Here is a 19,170-nt window from a genome sequence, read left to right on the forward strand (position 1 = left end):
AGAAGGACGGCAAACAGTTATTCACAAAACCGCAACCATGATCCTTTCCCAATCCCGACCGATCATGCTCATGGAGGGGGAAAAAAGGACAAAGCTCCTTTCTCTTGGTTTTTCCATGCCACTCACACATAGCTTAAACATGCTATGTGCACCAACTATATAACGTGTTCTTTATGTGGTTAAGTTCATTTCATACATTTCTGTCAGACAAAGTGGATAAAATTCCAAAAGCAAGTGTTTCAGGAAAGGTAACTTGAGCTACTTTACATTATTTTCTATTACTGTCACGAGGAAACATTGTGTGCTCCAAAACTCTCCAGTCTTGCAGTACAGATATCCCCTTGCAGTGAGAAGAGCATCATTGTACTTTTTATGTTTGTCGGCTCTTTGCGGTGTATGGTTAGAGTTCAGGAAAGACCATTGTCTGCTATACGGTAACAATATTGACTTTTCCCCTTAAAATAGCAGCTTTAAAATCATTTGGAACATACACTTGGAATAGTGTGGAATGCATTTTTTTTTTTCTTCCTTTCATTTAAAATTTATTTTTTAGTTGATTAAACAGAACCTTAAGCAAATATCAGAAAATCTCTTACCAGCAGAAACGTATTAATGCTTTTTTCCCTTTATTTATTCACTTATTTTGACTGTTGTGTCCCTCCGGTGTTGATCAGAGGATTCAGCCGAGGGACGTCTCTCATCTCTCTTTTTGCGGCCGGTCTCAGTGCGGTGGCCTTGAGTCAAGGTTTAAATCATTTAATTAACGATTCTGCTTTCTTTCTTTTTTTTTCGTAACTACCCGTGTAGGTGCATGGCCTCCTTTATTGAATGGCCTTTTGTGTAATTACTGTCTTTGTGAGCGCTGGGTAGATAACAAGGATCTCTCTCTCTCTCTCTCTCTCTCTCTCTCTCCCTCCCGTGGAACTCAGTGAAGATGAGCAAACCTGTGGCACCCAGAAACACACAATGTCATTTTATCGATGTCATCTCAGTAAACAAGCTGGATGTGAGTTTCCATCAAGGTTTCTGTGCGTTAGGAATCAAAACCCGAGTGCATTTAAGGAAAAACACTAGCCTGAGGAAAATAGGAAGTGTGTGCTCACCGTGTGATGCACACAACTATTTTGAACCTGCAGAGAGAAGGTCAAGCTGTCTTTGTTCTCTGACTAATTAAATCCCCAGTAATTACTGCGTTGGAGAGGACGTCACAGGAAAGCAGATGAAGAAAAAACATTTGTGAGGAATATAGATCTACAGCATCTGCAGACAACGTTCATCAGGTTTTATTACAGAGCCATTGTTATGACCATCATCACGGCTGCGATTTGATCCAGGGTTTTTTTTTCCAGCTCATTTACAAAGCTCAGCTGTGGGGTTCACTAGCAACAGAGAGAACAGGAGCTCAGAGGGCTGAAGGAGCATTCATTATTGTTCTTGTTGCTATGCAACTCACTAATTAGCCTTAGCTAGCTAACCTGAAGCAACAAAGGGGACCAGGTAGATAAAAATAAAAATGGAAGAGGTAATAAAATAATTGCCCTTCTTGCTCCTGACATAGAGGTTGAAGAGCTCCCCCTGGTTTGAGATTATTATTGGGTTTTTACAGCATCTGCATGAAATTGGACTTTTATTATTCCCTCTTATATGTGTTATTTCCCAACAATGTGATTTTGAATTAAAGCATTTTTTTTTCTGGTTTAGCACTCTTGTTTGAGCTTTTGTTAGTTTACCTGATTGAAATCTTTCAAATTTCCTTGTCAAACTAAACCTGTTCAGTAGAGACAATTGTTTTATGCCCTAGCTTTTTCGTTAGTGAGCCTTACATTTTTAAGTCTAAAAGAAAGATCACAGTATATTATTTTGGGGGGAAAAGCTCAAACCAAATGTTGCACAATCGATTGGAAAAGGCATCTCTGTAAATTACTTTCAGTGCAATTGGTTGCAATTTCATTTCCAGTGGCAGTCAGGGAAGAAGGACAGCTCCACAAAAATCTCTCTCATGTGGATACATCAGTGAACTCCACCTACTCTGCATTTACAGCACCCAGAAGCCTCCCTGCACACTCCCTGGCCTACTTCCATCTATAAAACACCCAAGATCTCCCTCCCATCAGCAGTGGTGTTCACTCTCTGTTCCACTACATCAGTGTAATCATAATGACACTCTCACAGACAGCCGCATCTATTGCACCAGAGACTCCCCTAAATCTGCATGCATAAAATTTCTGTCCCCTTGTTCTGTCCCAGAATTCCTCATCTTTACATGACAAGCCATAAACCCAGAGTGTGGAGTGTGGAGTTCAAAACAGTTAAAATCATCAAAAACTTCAGTCTTTTACATTGTTTACTTCTAATTTTGTGTCCTACAAGAAGTAGTGCAGACAAAGGGAGTCATCTTTGTTAAAGTAAATGATGAACACATGCAGAAAACCAAAGGCCAGCTTGTGTGCGTTACAGGTGTTAAATCAGTCAAGACAGACATGGTATGATATTGTGGAATGATTTTCAGCCTCCCAAGCTGAAAAAAATGAAGCCAACTTGGAATTAACAGAAACTGCAGTTCCTCTAATGTCCACTTGAGGCTGGCTCCAAAAGCGAGTCAGTCTCCATACATTCCCATGTTAAAATGGCAAACTTTACAGCATTCAAAATCAGGGTTACAGCCTGGTAGAAACGATGGTTTTGAACTTTGAGGATAGTTTATCCCTTCATAACAACCCTGAGTAGGGGCAATTTTTTATAACTCTTCCTCGATAATGGAGCTATATGCAAACATGTGTCCCAACACAGACAGCTGTAGTTGATTGGAGTTTAACTAGGCCTCATCCACTACTGGAAGTTGTTAAATTGGACCTTGTTGCTCTAGTATTTTATTAGACCATTACTTCGCACTAGTTCAAAAACAGTGGTGATGTCACATACTTGATATTTTGAAACTTTGAAAGGCTTTCAAAGGTTTTCCTCAAGAACTTTCTCAAGACTTTAAAAATTTTGGAAGCAAAATATGAAGAAATGAAGGTTGTCTCAATACTTTTGCACATTTATATATATCTAAATACAGTTTAAAGCTAACACCAGTAGCCCTTCATAACTTAGCCTTCAGCCAGGCTAAATGTTTCCTCTCTTTTTGGTCTTTATGCTAAAAGATTTTTGTGAATGCAAAAATGTTATTTTACTAATTATTAGTATTAATTATTGTTATTTTACTTAATTTTACTTTTAGACAGTCAGTACTTGGATGTATTCTTGGTGTTTCGATGTCTTACTGTAAGAGCTCACACATAGTGATGTGCAGCCCAGTGTGATGTTTAATGCCAGCCCATCTAAGACATTACACAACTCTTCTCCTGTGTGCTATGCTTTATTCATCAGGGTGGTGACACACTGTTCAAATCGTCCTTACTTTCTCACCTCTACATATGTGGCATGAAGTTTGAAACACTAGAATTTTTTGACAAACACAACAACAAGCTATCCAAAAGAACCAAAGTTATTCCCATGATGATGTGAAAGCAGCGTAATCCGTTAAAATTCACGGGCAAGCAATCTCTGTATTTTGACTTTTTTGCAGACTCAGGTTGTTGTTCCTTCATTTTTGTGCTTTGAACCAAGGGCGTAGATTTGGTTTTGGCATTGGTGGGGACGGGTGTTTCAACCACCGAACCCTGCCCTGTTTCTTTTTTTTCCCTTTTCGTCTTTGCTTCTTGATAAAAAAGGAGAAATATACTTGCCTACATATGCTATTCTACATGCTTTTAAACCATTTAAAATTACAATTCATAGTTTTATATGTGAATTATATAATGTTAAATTACTATTAAACAAATGACTAAGTATTTTAGACTTTAGTTTACTTCAGCCATATTCCATATAAATTAGGTATCATACAAAAATAAAAATAGCTTCAAATACAGTCAAGACAATAAAAGAATATGACTTTAAGGACTTAAATGTGGGACAGAGAGATTTCGCAGGTCTTTACTCCCCACTGCTGTCAGACTCCACAACAAAGACTTTTGCAGCTGATCAAACACACACAAACCCACACATGTGCAATAAGACTAGTGCAATACTCTTTTCTGACAAAGTTGTATTTTTACTCAGTTGTATATAGCATTTGTATTCTATTTTTATCCTATTGTATATTCTATTCTATTTTATTCCACTATTTTATTCTATTCTATTCTGTACAGTTGTGTACAGTATTTTATTCTTATTGTATTCTAATTTTTGCTATATAACTTTGCACTGTCCACTTTCTCCTGTGACAAAACAAATTTCCCACGTGTGGGACTAATAAAGGTTATCTTATCTTATCTTAACAAGATTACTTCAGTTATAGTACACCAACATCTCTTATACATTAGCACTAAGGGAACACTGAATGACCTGGTGGTTTTTGTCCATAAAACTACTCATCTAAGATTACCACAAAATTATTATTATGTGCTTGATGTGCCTCAGCTTTGGCCCTGGCTCTTCCCCTCTGACTGCACTAGGACATGTTGCCACCTGATAAAATAACACATTGATTCGTGCCATATAAAAAGTGAGACTTGTCAATTCAGATTCTTTGTCAAATATACACTAATGAATCAATTTACATCAGCGGCCTAACAATTGTCATGATAATAAATACTAGTTAATCTATAGCACCGAATCATCAGTCAGTCACCTGTGACCTCGCCTCTTCACCTCTGTCCGAGCTACAACATGGCAGAGCTTCCTCTGTCACCTGATAAATAACAGTGAGACATTCCAAATACATGCAGTCACACATGTGCTTCAAATACAGTAATGAACCACCAAGTCAACATCCAATTTCACCTGTGATCTTGTATCGCCATTGCTCTCTGAGCTTGGTGTTGGTTCTTCTGTCACCTGACAAATAGGACATACATGACAATAAGAATAAAATGGGTAGCTGCTTCAGTGTTTCTGTCAATTAGTGCAGATCTTAACTCATCAGTAATGTTTGTAGGGTGAGTCCTTTTTTAAAACAATTTATGCAAACTGCACTACAAGGTGGAATATTTGCAATATCATGACTACCTCATGATATTTTGTCTCAAAAATTAACCCTATGAATATGTCAGTGCCACTAGGATGAAATTATTGTGTCACCAACATTTTAATGTTAGACATATAATTTTAACAGCCTCTTTAAACTAATATCCTGGCTTACTCGAGGCTGCTGTTTTTTCTGACACTTTCAATCAAAATTAGAAATGTTACCCTGAGACTGAGATAACTAATAGTGCTGCCTGTTGTGCAGTTAGTTTCCAAAAAACGTTATTCATGGTTACATACAATTTTAGACTGATGTGGGCCAAAGCCTAGCATAGCCTGTAACGTTATTATGACGGACACATTTTATGAGTTAACTTGGCTTTAAGTGACATACAGGTTTCTTTGAAAAATACTTTCTTATATCCAGGTTCTTCCTTTTTGCTGCCATCCTCCTCTCCTCCTTGCAGGTCCTCGCAGCGCAGGCTTGCCGCTGCTAAAACTAAACAGAGCTCCCTGAAAGGCACAGCCAATCACATTGGCCATATTTGTCACATGAGGCAGGACTCCAGTAGAGAACGTAATTTAACTCTTTCTGCACCGCTTGGTGAATGAGACGTTGACAGATCGTTTTTTTCTTTCTATCGGGTTTGTTTTTCTTTACAAGAAGCGATCAAATTATTGGTGGGGACAATTCAATAATCGCTGGATATTGGTGGGGACATGTCCCTTCCGTCCATGCCAAATCTACGCCCTTGCTTTGAACAGAACATTGTCTCAGAAAAGCATTTGTTTCAATCTTTGCCTTAGTATTTTGGGATAAACACTTTATTTAAAACACAAGTGTTGGTCAAACTGAGATCAGTTCTTTTTACTTGCCATTTAAAAGTACCTAACTAAAGAGATGAATCTGAGTTTTGTCAACATATGACAGTCGACACAGTAAGAACCAACTTTAAATGGCATTTTAGCCACTTTGTTACTAGAAGCCTACTGCCTACGATTTTCTTTTTTCCTTTTGGTTGGAAATGCCAAAGATGACACAGTTTGACAGGCATTAAATAGCCTTTTTATACATTAAGGTGATTCCCAACGAGTTTGTAGCCAAAAAGTTGCCATATCTTGGTGTGGTTGTCATAGATGCCAGGTAGGACTTCAAATCGTACAATTAGAAGTTATTTATTTACAGTCCAGTCACCAGGTGCTATATACAACATTGCTGGGGAAACGCGACTCCAGAAATCCAGGGAAAAGTAACACATGTCTAGGCTCCACACTCTTCACCAACAGCCACTCACAAAACACACGCTCACCACAGTCCAAAGGGGAAGGGAATTACTGAGGGAGGTCTGCACCGCGGGAGGGGAAATACATGTTAGAACACAGAAGCATGACAATGGAAGCAAGAGTAGGTGCGAGAGCATTTCAGCTTTGCTTCCAAGCAACCTGTATTTCCATGTTTGTTTCCACATTTCAATAATGCACTTATTTCCAAGTTTTCTTGCAAACTGTAAAAGAAAATTGGGCTGGCTCAAGACTTTTGCACAGTACTGTAAATTGTGGTTTTGATTAAGCTCTCGGAAAGTAAGCAAGAGTATTTGAGAAAATGTTAAACTACTCCTTTAATCCTCTAGCAAAGGTTTTGTTGTGTTCGTAAATTCATGACATTACAAAAAGGCTGTGAGAGATTACTGGTCCTCTTTTGAACATTTTATTGGGACCATCATTTGTAAAATATAACAAGTTGCTAGTCAGGGCAGGGGCACAGTAAACTCAGAGTTGGAAGTGATCACATGTCTGCATGCGTGTTAGGAGTTAGCAGCAGCAATTCCAAAATCTGGCTTTCCTATCATTAAGGATGAGACTCACATACCCAAGGCCAGTTGGACCAATCTGTGATTGGTTGGCAGTCTTTGTTACCCACAGGAGTCCTTTCCAAGGGCAGAAAAGGTCAGGCTTGAAAGCTCTCATTGGAAGGGGAAAAAAAGCAGAAATGATGAAAGATGGGCAACAGGGAGAAGCTACAGACTGATGGACTCCAGTACGGAGCGGAGAAGAGGAATCGTGTCCTGGGGGAGAAAGAGACAAATGTCGAAAGAGTTGTTTGTTGCACTGATTGAAAGGACTGTGGAGTTGACAGAACATTTGGTGCACAAGGCCTCCTTGCTGCTTTTCTGCCTCCTGCAACTGGTTTGCTGCTTTAATGCCTCCTTCCTGTGTGTATTGATTCAAATTATGTGCAAACACAAGAATATGCACGCACCCTGGAAAACATGGGCACGCGGACATACACAGCCGCTCTTCTCCCTGAATTTGACATGTGTTTTTATTAAAGTAAGCAGCTGCTCGATAGTGCTAAGGAGTAATGGGGATTGACTCTGGCATAATTATACAAACCCCTGCATGAATTTGGTCCTAATGGAAGCTGAACACTTAACCCAGACTAAATGCAGAAGGGCAGATCAATGCTGAGGGGGTTTTTTTCTCCTCCACTCGCTTGAACAACTGCCAGCTCGCTCCAAAACAGGACATTTACATATGCAATACATCTCCTTTAAGATAATCACAGCAAGGCGGAATCCCTGGTGCCTCGGGACCCGTCAGGTGGTGATACCTTACAGGGCTTAGGAAATGAAGATGCATGTCTGAAAAACCTGCTTATGAGAGAAATATACTCAGGCACAAAAACATTCCAACATGTTCATGCATGAATAAACTGACTGCATTCTGGGTAGACTCTATATCAAAGACACTATGGAATCAATTGAAGTCGCATTACGCCAAGAGTGCAGAAACGGTTCTTGTGTTTAAGGTTCAGGGACAACTCACGCCCCTGCTTATATTCAACCAGCAATCAATATCTCTAATCCCTGTCTTGTCCCACATAACCCATATTGTGCCCCCAGTAAAAACAGAAAAAAAAAGAAAGAAAAAAAAGAAAAAAAAGTTTTTTTCTTTTTCTTTGTTTTTCTTATGCAATATCAGGTTTTATAGGCTGCAGACAAAGACAGTCAAACACTGCCTACAATGTGCTTTATTTTATTGCTTAGCGTGCTTAAATAACATACTGACAGCTGTGTTCAGTATTGAAAAAGTAAATAGAGCTTTATCCAAGTTAGTCAGGTTTCTGCAGAAGTATACAAACCCAATACCGAGAATGTTGGGACGCTGTGTAGAATGTAAATGTAAAAAGAACGCAATGATCTGTAAAACTCGTAAACAGAGGAACATAGAAAATGTTAAACTGAGTAAATGTAACAAATTTCCCACATGTGGGACTAATAAAGGTTATCTTATGTAAATTTAAAAAAAAAAATTAGCTTATTTTGAATTTGATGACAGCAACAAGTCCAATGTTTACCACTGTGTAGCATTTCCTTGTCTTTTAACAATAGTTTGTGCATGCCTGGGAGACTGAGGAAGACCAGCTGATATAGATGATATTCTAGCTGCTGCACAGTCCTCGGTCTTCTTTGTCATACTTTTAGTTTCATTAAAGAGAGGAGCTACAGCAAGATGGAGGAAAAAGTGATCACTATCACTAACTGATAGTGATCAGAATCTGGCTGACGATCCAAACAGGATTTTCTTTCACAGATTTGACAGTCGCACACCACCCCAGCAACACAAGGAACCTTTTTGGCCCCATTCCTGTTCACCATCTATATGGCAGCTTTCCGGCACAACACTGACAGCTGCTTCCTTCCAAATTTTCTTGATGATACACCAGTTGTCAGCTTAATCAAAGGAGGTGAAGATGTGGAATACAGAGGAGAAAGTAAGGACTTTCCAGATTGGAGTGCAGTCATCTCCATCTTACCATTGCAAAAACCCTCTTGGGTTGCGGACTTCAAGAGGGGTAGGAGAAAGATACAACAAACACCAATAAACCATCTGCGGCACTGAGAAGGAAGTGGTCTTTAACCACTGGTGTTTTGGTCTGCCACTCGATAGTAAGTTGGACTGGAAGAGCCATATGGAGCGAGTGTACAGTAAGGGACAAAGACGAATTTATTTATTTCCTGATGAATATCTGCTAACCCTTTCTGTTTAGGGTCTACCATACAGTGGTGGCTAGTGTGCTGCTTTTTTGTTGTGTGCTGTTAGAAGAAGGTGGCAGGAAGTAGAAAAACTTATCAAGAAGGCTCTGTCATCAGGTCTGAACTCTGCAAGTGGCGGAGAGAAAAATCTGAAATCAGTTATGATCAACCCTGCACACTCAGTCCATGCTGTGGAGGTTATCAACAGTACAGCACCTTCAGTCAAAAACTGATTGCATCAAAGTGCAAGTCTGAGCTTCAGGATGTTTAATGTGCACTAATAATAATAATTTGACTTAAACCACGTGTTTGCACATGTTTCTTATTGGCTGTAATTAGGAGTTAATATTGTTTTCCTGTTTTGTTTGCTTTGTCCATTTTAAATGAGCTTTGGCTCAGAGTAGACAGCAATGTTTCTGGATCATGTTCGTGTATGGGTCTTTTGCATGAACGAGCTTTAACTTGCATTTGTGGATGACACAGTGAACTGTGTGACAATTTCTCTTAGTGTTCCTGAGTGCATGCATTTCCATGACAAAATCATGGTTGTTTTTAATGCAATGCCACCTAAGGGTCAGAAGATCACGAGCATCCAGTATTGATTTTCAGTCTCATCCCTCGCATGCAGAGATTTCTCTAGGTTTTCTTTAATCTTTTGATGAAATTATGTACTGTAGGTGACGAATGAGTCTTCACAACTGATGAATATTGAAGAACGGTCTTCTGAAATAGTTCAACAATTTGTAGACACTGTTCTTTTTTATACCCAGTCTTGTTCCTCCAGCTGATTTTTGTCCAAATTTTTTGAGATGTGTTGCTGCAATCAAATTCAAAACGAAACATTATTTTTCATGAAATAGTAAAATACATTCTAGTGTGAATAAAATATGGCTTTATGAAATTTGCAAGTCATTTCCAGATCAACATTTTCACAACTGGTTTTGGAACTTGTGACTTGTTCACTTTGTGCACAACCTGATGCAACACTGCAGATTACATGTTAGTTAGAAGTATTAAAAGCGTATGTGCAATTTTAATAGAGGTTTCTATCAACAGAGTTGGTTGTCATTTTTTGTTTTTTAATTCTACATGGCTTCCTAATTTTTCTTGTCCACTTGAACTAACCAATGGCATCTGGCAAGCTCTGGTTGCATGCAGGTAATCGTGTGGAGAGCAATAGAAATAAGGGATTTTCTGAAATTCACTGGATAAACATCTTTTGTGACGGCCATGCTTATGATTTTTGTTATTATTATTATTTATACACATTCGCAAACATTAACTGGTGGCTTGTGGACATAAATGGCCTGGACATCTTCTGGCTACTCGGGGGGGGGGGGATTGGAAGACTCACTGATCGGTTCACAGATTGAAGATCAACTGTCTGATCTGAATGTATCCAGGATTTTGCCTCACAGATCAGAAGGGGTTGTGGCACATTTTGTAAAGCCACAAGAAAATGCTGATGATACTTTATCCTTGGCAAAGGGTTTCTTTATATATTAATAATCCATTTTACATATCCAGAGGGGCCCAGCACACAAAGCCTCTTCGTCACCACAAATTCAGTGTTACAGCCACTGTCTTCAGGACACGGGAGCGGGCACACTCTGCCTCCTTTTTTTTGTCTGGCCCATTGACATGTAAATGTCCTCCTGCTATAAGGCATCAGCAGAGAGCAGTGGGAGAAAAAAACCCCACTGAATTGAAATGTCAATAGTAATTTTTGGCATGCGAGGGACATCTGAGAGTCAGGGGCTGCCTCCCAGGAGAAATGTAAAAAAGGACGAGAGTGAGGGACGTACTGAGAATGTAGAGGGAGGATGGTGTGTGTGTGTGTGTACCGGAGAGAGTGAGAGATGGAGAATTGGAGAGGGATGGAAGATGTAATAGAGGGGGCAGATAAAGTGGAAGTCGAGGTGATGGAGGAGAGGAAGAAGGGGGAGTAATAGCAGTCAGAAGGTGAGCCGTCAGAGGAAAAGCAGAGTGGGAACAGCCGGGGGGGTATGGGTGAGTGGGTGAGGCAGCCGAGCACTGGTCCTCCTTTGGGAATCTCTCCCCATCCTCCTCCTCCTCCACTGATGGACAGCCTGAAATACCGCAGGAGCCACCTCCCGTAATGACTTGATGAATGAGCTTCGCCAACCAAACCCCGCACCCCCATCCCAATAACACCTTCGCACCCCACACCCCCATCCCAATAACACCTTCGCACCTCCTCTCTACGTTCGCATGCCCTCTCTCTCTCTTTCTCTGTCTCCCATTATAATATCACACCAGGATGCAGCAGTGTCTGCATTTACTCTAAAACATATTTACATACAGCCCTCAGTATGAAGTGCTGCACCTGTAATTCTGTCCCACGGTTTAATTCAGTGCTATCTAAGTGATACCATGAGTAAACTAGTGGAGTGAGATTTTATTATTTTCATATGCATATTAGATCGTATTGATACTGAAAGTAATTCAAAGCAAACAGTGTTTACTTTGGTCTGATTTGATTCCTCGGGTGATTCTGCTGCAATAACACTGTGTACTGTGCTGAGCAAAGTCATTAATACTGGATTTTCTAATCAATTGCTCTGGCTCTGTCTTGTTTGTCAAATCAATGTTGTATGTACTTTGATGCTGCTTTTATTTTATCTGGTGTCCCTGTGTGTCCCCTTCTGTTCATTTCTCCTCAGACAAAGCAAAGAGAAAATGTTTCTGAACACCTCTGTTCATCTACTAGTATCATACTATAATGATGTATGTGTTTATGTATGTTCCCTATCTCCTTGTAAACCCTATAGGAAACTGTGAGAGCCAATATGTATCATGTATCAGGCATCGTGTATTTCAAACATTTATGTATTTATTTATACACATGTATGCAATGCCTATTACATAAATATATGTGCAATTTTTGACAGGATTAGGTGATGACAGCTGATGTTAAGATTTTTAAACTAAAAATTATGTCACATTTTTAATGATCCACTGCAAGCCTGGCCAAACCTGCCTGTATGAAACATAATTCAATTCAATTTTGTTTATACACCATGAAATCACAACAGCAGTCACCTGAAGGTGCTTTAGATTATAAGGTAAAGACCCTACAATAAGACAGAGAAATACCCAACAATCAGACAATCCCCTATAAGCAAGCACTGGGCGACAGTGGGAAGGAAAAACTCCCTTTTAAGAGGAAGGAACTGCCAGCCTCCAGCAGAACCAGACTTGGGAAGATAGACTGAATATATATAAATACACTGACATAAAATGAAAATCTGTGAAATCTTTTATGTAATGACAATATTAAAAAATTAATCATGATTTTCTTGATAGTTATTATTGGCCGAGCTAGCACCAAAGCAAAAATTACATTAGTTGAAGAATATTAATTCCAGTACATAAATATGGAAGCGTGAAACGTTGAAAATGGACATCACATCACAAGCGGAAAAGGCCAACCTAAAGTCTAAATGGTTATGAAATGAATATAAAAAATATTGTCCGTAGCATCTGTCCAATCCATATGTCCATCACAGCATACATTTTATAGCTTCTTGCTCAGTGTCAGAATTGTCCAAAAATCCTCGCGGTATCAATACAAAAATGTTTGCAACTGGAAAAACACTGAGTTCAAAAGTCAAACATTTACCATTGTCTCTGTCCTTCTCCACAACAAAAATTACATTTCCAAAGGCCAAAAAACTTAAAAGGTAATTGAAATGAAATGAAATGCTGAGAATCAACCCCAAAACAGTGCAGCATGAGACGAATCCAGGAAACAGCTTATTGATTTTTCCTCTTTAATCTATATTGAAACCAAAGAAGGAGGCGGAGGAGGAGGAGCGGGGAGAGAGTTGTAGTTCTGAGAGAACAGATAGATGCCGTAAGAAGTTCCTGACAGTAAATGCTCTTTAGTAAATATCCTGCAGTGTTGCTCAGGTGCTTGGCTATGTTCAGTTATGTTTGTGTATGCTACGTTTAAATAACCTTTTACACTGACGGGCCACTTTATTAGGTACACCATCAGTCTGTTCTTCCACTCATTGATGCAAATATCTAATCAGCCAATCACATGAAGGCAAATGAATCCATTTAGGCATGCAGACATGGTCAAGATGTTTAAACCGAGCTCCAGAATGGCAAAGGTAGAAAGGTGATTTAATGGACTTTAAGCATGGCATAGTTGTAGTTGTGTAGTTTTCAGCAGCACTTGTGTGATGCTATCATGTACCAGACAAAGACCAAAATCTCCAAAGAATGTTTCTAGTTTCTTGTTAAATCTATGCCACAAAGGATTATGACAGTTCTGAAGGCAAAAGGGTCCAACTCAATTAGCTAGCACAGTACACTTTATTAGCTACACCTTGCTAACTAATAAAGGCTGATGTAACAGAGCAGAAGTTGCATCAGCCTCTTTCACGTCCGTCATTTCACACGAGGATTCCGTCTAGGAGAGAACACAGGATGACCACTCACTCACAGAGAATTCAAATCTGCACAAATCTGTGCACTCTGGCAGAGGCTTCATAATATGGAGCTGGCAGGTAAAGACTGGCTAACAATTGCTTACTCGCATCTAACTCTGGTAAATGACTACAAAAGTTCAGGGCTGCAGTCTAATGCGTGATTAATGCATGAATTATACTTAGCAGGAAATCAATGTAGTTACTTACAATGTTACCGGAAACCCCTCTTAACCCTATCTTCCACATAATCAGACTTGTTGTGGGCTACATCAACCTGACATGTCGTTACATTTCTCAGGAGGTGCATGTCAGGTTACATGGAAGGTGATGACAAAGGGTTAATACTAGAGGGGTAAGTCTTGCTTTTCTCTTTTGCTACTGCGTTAGAGTTACAGCAGCTTCTTGGCCAAAGTCATCCAGCTTCTGCCTACAAGAGTTACACAGTAATGGTGGAACTGGAGTGTATGGATAACCCTGCATTACATCAGCTGGTGTGGGTTCGTGTGAAGAGAACTGGTGCTGGTATGTGTTTTCATACCACTGTTTTCTTTAGCCTGCTATTAATATGCCAGTTTTATCCATTATCATGCAAGCACAAGGAAGATTGGAAATGTTCCTTGGGATAAAAGGATCGCGGAGCGATCGTGGCTCAAGAGTTGGGAGTTCGCCTTGTAATTGGAAGGTTGCCGGTTCGAGCCCCAGCTTGGACAGTCTCGGTCGTTGTGTCCTTGGGCAAGACACTTCACCCGTTGCCTACTGGTGGCGCCAGTGTCCGGCTGCCTCGCCTCTGTCAGTGCGCCCCAGGGTGGCTGTGGCTACAATGTAGCTTGCCATCACCAATGGGTGGATGACTGGTTGTGTAAAGGGCTTTGGGGTCCTTAGGGACTAGTAAAGCGCTATACAAATACAGGCCATTTACCATAAAATAAGAAACAGATGATTAAATGTGAAAAAAATAATAATTGGAAATAATTTTTTTCTTAGTTGTTGATGGTATAAAAAAAGACACATAGTGAGCCACAGATTCATTATTAGCTGCCTAGAAATAATTATCTTTCATTCCACAAGCTGAACAGCAGCAGGTTGCTCCCTTTGAGGCATTTGTCCTATTCCCTTCGAGCAAAAAGAAAACACACACACGCGCACACACACGACCCATGGGGTTAGCAATCTAATCCTAGAGGCTGCAACCTGACAGAGGGCAAGGTAATCTCCAGGACAGGCCACTTCAGGGCATTATAACAGAGTGGACTGTGTCTGTATGGAGCAGCTGGTGCTTGGGCAGATTGGGAAAAGACTGAAGATGAGCCTGGAGAAGAGATGAGGGGGAGAAGAAAAAAAAGAGAAGAAAATGAGAGCGAGCAAAAAAAATATGCAGTTGAGGGAGGGAATTACAAAAATAGATATGAATGAAGAGGAGAGGAGTGGAGGGAAAGTGGAAGAAAAGGTGAACGTGAGAGTGAGCAGGGCTGTGTGAGCGTATGCATGGTGTTATCTCCTGCAGAAGCAGATGTGCTTTATCTGCCAGGAAACAGGAGGCAGCTTCTACAAAAGCCTCTTTTTCACAGGTGAAACCCCCGTCTTTACTTACAAGACTCTTGTTGCCAGTTTGGCCTTTTTGAGATTGAACCTGAAACAGAGATTTTCCACACATACATACACACACGTGCACGCATACACATCAGCTATAAGGGATGCCAGTGAAAGGGAGACTCATTCACCTGACAGACGTTGTGTCCACTCTGGTTATTTTTGCACACCATCCCTGCAGGCAGACGCTGGCAGCAGCTGAAAGTGGAGATGCATTTTCTGTGATACACGGCTGGAAATTTGTCATTTTAAAGTGTGGGTCAAACGGCCTCTCAAGCTATTGATTGGGTTGTCCTCCTCTATTACCCCTGTGTTATGTATTGCACCCTTTGTCAGAGCCGCGACAGCCACAAACACATTAAAGTCGAGCAGCTTCGATCCGCCATAAAGTGCCACAGCATACCAGCCGGTGAGCAGCGCTCGGTGGAGATGAGCTACCAATCAAGGACATGGTTGTAATGTTCTCTGCTCTTTTCTGCTTTCTCGAGTTACGATCCCAAGTCACAGAGGCTTGGCCAGAGAGAGAATCTACTGCTCCCCTGGCTCCACATGGCATCATGGCATCAAGGTCACTCACTGCTCAAGAAAAACCGCCTGCACATGTGAAAGACAACCTGTAATAGGTGCTGTGTAGAGCATCCAAATACTGGGCAGGAAAGTACCCCAACCCTTTAGTCAGAGGGCAAAAGGTTATATGTGATTATGGAAGCAGGTACAGAGCTTATGGTTTCTGGATTTTTCCATTTTTTCCAAACGTTCCTTTAGGAAAAGAAGCAATAAAACACCAAAAACACCTCACTACACATAAAACTGTATTATTGGAAAATTGTGGATAAAGTATCAAAAGTAAAAATAATTATTCTGCAGAAAAATGTTCCCCATCAATATTATATGGATTAACATTATTGATATTATGACCTCATTTTAAATACTTTATATTCTGTTTAATGTCAACATCATTTTCGATAAATCATATGTTTGCAGTGGCTGTCCTGTGAGGACGCAGACCTACATCTCAACTTTTAAAAAGTATGTTAAAATATTAATAACAAAATAATCAACTGACTTAAAAGGTTTGACCAGTCTGTGACATGGTTAGTTGTCAATATCCTTTGGGGGATTAAAAATGTGAATGAAAAAAAAATAAATGTGGACTGTTGGCAAAGCAGCTGGTTAAACATATTACATTCCAACATTCTCATAGATGCTAATCTGAAAATTGTCAACTTCCTGGTCTGTTTTATAAGAATAGACATAGAACTGCTGCCCCCTCTAAATCATGGTCCGAGCTGTCCTTGGTAATGTACTAGAGAAGTCATTAACAACTTTTTGTGTACATGTGTGTGGCTAAGACGGTTAGCAAGAGGAACCTCCTCTTTTACGATGACAAATCGGTAAGGGTTGTTTAACTTGTAACTGCTGATATCAGAGCAGTGAAAGCTGAGCCAGCAACGACTTGCTTCGCACACTGATGTGATCAGTTTACCATCAAAGACCAGAGGTTTATCCATAATCTACCAGAAAAAGCTTCCAGTGTCGTAGCTTGCTCAGTTCCAGTCATTGTTAGTCTCTGTCTCTGTATTATAAAAACCCTGTTAAACAGAGATAGCTGTAGCTTCCTATGAGTATGAAACAAGCACATTTTTCAATGGCTGACTATGGCCAAAGACGATTCTTTGATCCCCATGATAGAACAGGGAAAACCCGACTTAGGAGTGGTCAAAACATTTATAATTCTTTATTCAATCATCTTCCGGAAGAGAGAGCCCTTGAAACGCTTATTCTAGAAATCAAAAAGAAATCAAACATTTTCAATCCTAACATCTTCCCTTCCTTGCACAGCTCTACACTAACTTCCTCTTTTTCAGTCTGGCTGAGCACTTAGTTTGTGAGTCAAAACTGGCCTTGCTTTACAAGCCTTCATTATTAAAGTACATAAAACAATATAATCAGAAAATAAGCACTAAGAATATATATTTATTTCGTAACACTGGATACACACATTAATTGTCATTAATATGCCACACTGTCTGAGATGCTTGTCCTGACCATGTTCCATAGACTGAAAAAAAAAAAACTGTGCCATCAATTTGTCTATAGACTAGCGTTTTGGGTTTTTGCAATGCCTTTGTCACCATCTTGGTGACCATCTTGGGATGAGAGGGTGGAATCCTAAGCTATCCAGTTAAACTAAGTAACTAGGTCATCAAGGTGCTTTCATATACTGTGTCGCTGTATCACATAAAGACAGATGCCTACAATTCTTAAGTAAAACAGAAAATACTGCGTACAAAACCTACACAATTAACCGCTCAGTTTATTATTTGTCAGGAAATTTCAGTAAAAATGCTCCAGAAGGCAACAGCTAACATGGTAGACAGGGCCAATTCGGTGGTGTGAAATAGCTAAGGTGTGCCTAACAGAATGCTAGCAGCTATAGCCACCCACCTGTCACTTAAAACAGACAATCAAAAATATGGATGTTTATGCATAACTTTAAGTTGTAACACACTTTAAACAGCTGAATTATAAACCAAAAACAATCATCCACACATATTGTTATGAATAAATAAAATAAGAATGAAAAAGGAAAAGTTAGCTTCAGAATACCAGACAGTCTGCACTGGCTTCAATTCTAACTCCCAGAGGTTGCTTCTTAATTTAAAAAAGTTATTTTTTTAAATGGACAATTAAATGGACATTTACGTTGTTCTAAAATGTTACCACAAATTTGCATTTAAAGCCTTTGTGTGATCTGGTTAGTTTGCAACTATAAACTTACAGTGTCTGGTGACACCACACGTCATGGGTACAGGTTGTTTCCAACCCTCTGCAGCACGAAACAGCAGAAAATTCACAGCTTAAAACTTAATTAAATGTAAGAAACATGTGATTTTTACAACTTTAAGTAATCTATGGATCTTACAGATCTTCCACTCTAGCTAATGTAAAAGCACAATGCCATTAGAGTAACCTTCTCATTAATGAGTTTTTAAAAAACACTTGAGAAACACTCTGAGAATTATTTTCATTGGTAGATGGCTTTCCTCTGGGATTTGAGATAGAACTGTTTGTTTACAGCCCCATATGATGAAATTAATCTATTTAGAATTATTTTAAACATGTTTCTCATGTCACAAAAAACAGGAGAATGATGGAGGGTCTTATAGTCACATGTCAGGGTGAAATGAAAAACCCAATTCCCCTCAATTGAATAAGCACAGGGATGCCATAAAGACAGAAGACAATCCAAATGAACTTGTATGCTGTGAAATTACCTGTGTTGATGAGAGAGATGTAAATAATTTACAGAATGGCAATGGTTTGCTGCTTTTGTAGCTGAGAGCAGATGGGCACGGCAGCAGAGTTCACATGAGCAGATTAAGCACAACTTGAACACTGTCCAGTGAAGACTGTTGCCAACCCTTCACTCAGATCCCTTAGCTCAAAATTCCTTTATCTCACACAAGGCGTTTAAAACCCTTGAGCTAAGCTCACCTCATTTGTCAGCTCGCTGCGCTGCAGCAAATTTACATATCCACCAAAATGTGTTTTTATTAAAGCAGATGAGCCAGCAATGTGACAACAATCCCATGTGGTGAAGTGGTTTTAATAAAGGTTACCTGTGAAGTTCATCTCTGACTGCTTCATGTGCTAATGGGAATCATTACTATGCTGAGAGAGTTCATGTCCTCTGGGCTTAATATGAGCTGTTTATCAACACGTACATGTAACAATTGTCAGATTTTTTAAAAGGGTGAAATTTACTTTAAAATTCTGTCTGGCACTGTCAGTTTGTTGTCTGGTAGATCATTTGGGAGCTGTTTCGCTTACACTGGTACCTTCATTTCCAAGAATGTCCTTTAATAATTATTTAAATTGACTGGAGCTGATTGGATTCATTAGGTGATTCTGGACATCTAATTAGGGTGCCTCCTGGTGAGGTTTTTCCAGGCAAGCCCAGCTGAAAGAAGACCTAGGGCAGACAGATTTGCTGAAAAGATGATTTAAATTATCTGGGTTGGAATGGGAAAATGTTGCTGGGGAAAAGGACATCTAGGATATCCTTCTTA

Source organism: Oreochromis aureus, linkage group 1, assembly GCF_013358895.1.
Source record: "Oreochromis aureus strain Israel breed Guangdong linkage group 1, ZZ_aureus, whole genome shotgun sequence".
In the NCBI taxonomy this organism is placed as follows: Eukaryota; Metazoa; Chordata; class Actinopteri; order Cichliformes; family Cichlidae; genus Oreochromis; species Oreochromis aureus.